We start from the raw sequence: 4,471 nt of genomic DNA on the forward strand, positions 1-4,471 counted from the left end.
GAATTTTGTTTCCTCTCTTCTACCCTGAAATAGTTTACAAGCAAATCCTATTCCAGGATATTTTGTCATCTTTATATCTTCAAAAAATAAAGACTTGTTTAAATTTTTTTCCAAAGACTCACTCTATGTAAAACTTTTTTTTTAATTAAGGTAAAATTCAGACAAGAAAAAATTCACCATTTAAACCATTTCAAAGTATATTATTCAATAATTTTTAATAGATTCACAGTACTCTTGCCTGGAAAATCCCATGGACGGAGGAGCCTGGTGGGCTGCGGTCCATGGGGTCGCTGAGAGTTGGACACGACTCAGTGACTTCACTTTCGCTTTTCACTTTCATGCACTGGAGAAGGAAATGGCAACCCACTCCAGTGTTCTTGCCTAGAGAATCCCAGGGACGGTGGAGCCTGGTGGGCTGCCGTCTTATGGGGTTGCACAGAGTCAGACACGACTGAAACAACTTAGCAGCAGCAGCAGCAGGGTTGTATAACCATCACCACTATCTAATTCCAGAATATTTTCATCAGGCCAAAAAGAAACCCGGTTACTATTAAGCAGTCATTCTTCATGCTCCCCTTCCCCCAGGATCTGGCAACCACCAATCTACTTTCTGTTTCTATAGATTTGCCTATTCTGGATATTTCATATAAAAGGAATCAGACAATATGTGCCCTTTTATGTCTTGGCTTCTTTCATTTAGAATAATGTTTTCAAGTTTCATTTATGTTGCAACATATATTACTACTTCATTCCTTTTTATCGCAAAACAATATTTCATTGTATGAATATACAGTATTTTAAGATCTATTCTTTTGTTGTTGTTGTTTTACTTGACTGGACTGGGTCTTAGCTGTAGCACTCAGGATCTTCAATCTTCCTTGTAGCATGTGGGATCTTTAGTTGTGGCATGCAATATCTTTAAGAGAAAACCACTTCATGTTGTCTAATGTTCATTTTTTGTTTTTGATAATTGTACTATGGTTATTTCTGATGCTAACATTTAAGGAAAGATGCCAACACACAGAAACTCCCTGTACTATTTTTGCAACATCCAGGGTGCCTTGTAGTAAAAACTTGAATACTGGACTTCCCTGATGGACCAGTGATTAAGAATCCACCAGCCAATGCAGGGGACATGGGTTCACTTCCTGGTCTGGGAAGATTCCACAGGCTGTGGGACAACTAAGATTGTGTGCCACAGTTATAGAGCCCTTACACTAGAGCCCATGCTCCACAACAAGAGAAGCTACCACAGTGAGAAGCCCATACACCACAACCAGGGAGTAGCTCCTGCTCACCGCAACTAGAGAAAGCCTGCATGCAGCATCAAAGACCCGGCACAGCCAAAAAATAAATAAAGGTTCTATAAAAATTTTTTTTTATTGGTTACTTATAAAACCAAGGGGTGGAGGTAATAAAGCAAATAGGGCAGACTGTTAGAATGAGCCTAATTACACAGAGATGTGAGAGGTTATTACTTCTTTAAAAATGGTCAGCAAAATAACTTGGAAATAAAAAATGATATCACTGAAATAAAAACAGTATAGTAAGTGGGCTTGATGGAACAGTAAACAGTTTAAGTTGAACTTGTTGAACAAGAAAATAGATCTGAGGAATTTGCCGGATACAGTGGAAATGGCAAGTATGAAACAACAGCTGAAGGTCATGGAGGAATCTGAAGATCTACTGTATTCTCATCTCACAGGAGTTCTAGAAGAAAAGAACAGCCAACAAGAAGGGGAGGAAAACAGTCTATTTTCGCATTGCAAACAAATGGTCCCAGGGGCCACAAACAGTCCTGAGTGTCATGTGTTGGCAGCTGTGGTAGAAATGGACACCCTCATGGGTGGCTTCTGGGATAGGATGTTTACACACAGTCTCAGTGCCCATTAAAAGTTGAAACTCACAGGCTCTTTGGTGAGTATTTCCAACCTAGAACTATAGTCACACATCACATAAATGAACAAAGGTAAACATTTTTTAAATGCTCAGTACAGCATTGCAATGAAAACAAAGCACTGAAAATAATTTCAATATCCACCAGTACAGGAGTGGATAGATAATGGCTCATTTTTACTATGAAACAGTATGAGGCTTAAAACAAAACCAGAAATATCTGTAATATTTTTGTGTATCAAGATGGGAAAATTCCCAAGAGATAATGTTAACTAATCAAACCAGGTATAAAACAGTATGTATAATTTATGTACATAAAATAAAACTACCTATTCTATAAATGTTGTATACTATTAAGTAAGATTATTAACAGTTCAGCTGGTCAGTCAAGTCCAACTCCTTGTGACCCCATGGACTTCAGCATGCCAGGCTTCCCTGTCTGTCACCAACTCCCAGAGAGAGCCTAGTCAAACTCATGTTCATTGCATCAGTAACGCCATCCAGCCATCTCATCCTCTGTCGTCCCCTTCTCCTGCCTTCAATCTTGCCCAGCATCGGGTCTTTTCCAATGAGTCAGTTCTTCGCATCAGGTGGCCAAAGTATTGGAGTTTCAGCTTCAGCATCTGTCCTTCCAATGAATATACAGGACTGGTCTCCTTTAGGATGGACTGGTTGGATCTCCTTGCAGTCCAAGGGACTCTCAAGAGCCTTCTCCAACACCACAGTTGAAAAGCATCAATTCTTCGGGGCTCATCTTTCTTTATAGTCCAAGTCTCACGTCCATACATGACTACTGGAAAAACCATAGCTTTAACTAGACAGACCTTTGTTGGTAAAGTAATGTCTCTGCTTTTTAATATGTCATCTAGGTTGGTTATAGCTTTTCTTCCAAGGAGCAAGCATCTTTTAATTTCATGGCTGCAGTCACCATCTGCAGTGATTCTGGAGCCCCCCAAAATAAAGTCTGTCACTGTTTCCATTGTTTCCCCATCTATTTGCCATGAAGTGATGGAACCAGATGCCATGATCTTAGTTTTCTGAATGTTGAGTTTTAAGCCTACTTTTTCACTCTTTCACTTTCATCAAGGGGCTGTTTAGTTCTTCTTTGCTTTCTGCTGTAAGTGTAGTGTCATCTGCATATCTGAGGTTATTGATATTTCTTCCAGCAGTCTTGATTCCAGCTTGTGCTTCATCCACCCCAACATTTCACATGATGTACTCTGCATATAAGTTAAATAAGCAGAGTGACAATATACAGCCATGATGTACTCCTTTCCTGATTTGGAACCAGTCTGTTCTATTAACATATACACACTATTATGTCTAAAATAGATAGCCAAGAAGGACCTACTGTATAGCACAGGGAATATACTCTTTTGTAATAACCTATAAGGGAAAATAATCTGAGAAAGAATATATATAATACAAATATATATTTATAACTGAGTCACTGTGCTGTACACTTGAAACATGATGTTGTAAATCAACTTATGTATTCATGCTCAGTTGCTCAGTCTTGTCCGACTCCTTTGCAGCCACATGGACTGTAGCCCATCAGGCTCCTCTGTCCATGGGAAAATCAAATATGCTTCATTAAAAAAACAAAAACAAATAAGACCAACACTAAAAAATGTACACACAAGTAACAATTACTTAGAAAATGTAATAAATAATCACAATATAAGTCATTATAAAGCTAAGTAAAAACTTAGAATAGGTCTGAGATTAGGTCTTAGAATACAGCCTCAGAATAGGTCTTAAAAAAAAATTACGGAAGATCTATTTGAATAAATGTTTAAGATTTTACTGAAAGACATAAATGGTCTGAATGAAAGGAAACAAATACCGTAGTTCCGGATAGGTGGATTTAATGTTCAAAGTGTCTCTTCTTTCTAAAATAATCTATAAATTCTAGGCCATTTCAATCAGAATCCCAGAATCATTTCTTCAGTGGAATTTGACTAGCTTATTCTGATACTCATTTGGAAGACAAAATGGGCCTGCAGAGCCAGGACAATTTTGGAAGATAATTATATAACGGAAGGACTTGCCCTACCAGAAGTCGGATTGTCTGCAGAACTTTACAGTGGTATTGGAACATTAACAAACATGGAAGAGAGAGAGAAAAGGTGACTCTAGTAAATTGTGCTTGGACAATTGTTTATCCATCTGGGAAAAAAATCGTTACACCTCTACCTTGTGCTCAGTTGCTTCAGTCATGTCCAATTCTTTGCGATGCTATGGACTGTAGATCACCAGGCTCTACTGACTGTGAGATTCTCCATGCAAGAATACTGGAGTAGGTTGCCATTTCCTTCTCCAGGGGAATCCTCCCAACTCAAGGATCAAACCCTCAAGAATCAAACCCTCCTCTCCTGCATTGGCAGGTGGATTCTTTACCACGAGCGCGGGTCACTCACAGCAGAGGCCTAGCCTCCAGGCCTCCAATTGGCTCATTTGTTGTTGAGAGGCCCTGCCCTACCCAGTCATTTACTGTCCATTGGTACCTCCCACCAGGCCTCCCCTTGGCCCCTGCTGCAGCCCAGACAAAACATATGTCCACAAAATCTTGCAC

The sequence above is a fragment of the Budorcas taxicolor genome, chromosome 18 (genome assembly GCF_023091745.1).
Source record: "Budorcas taxicolor isolate Tak-1 chromosome 18, Takin1.1, whole genome shotgun sequence".
In the NCBI taxonomy this organism is placed as follows: domain Eukaryota; kingdom Metazoa; phylum Chordata; class Mammalia; order Artiodactyla; family Bovidae; genus Budorcas; species Budorcas taxicolor.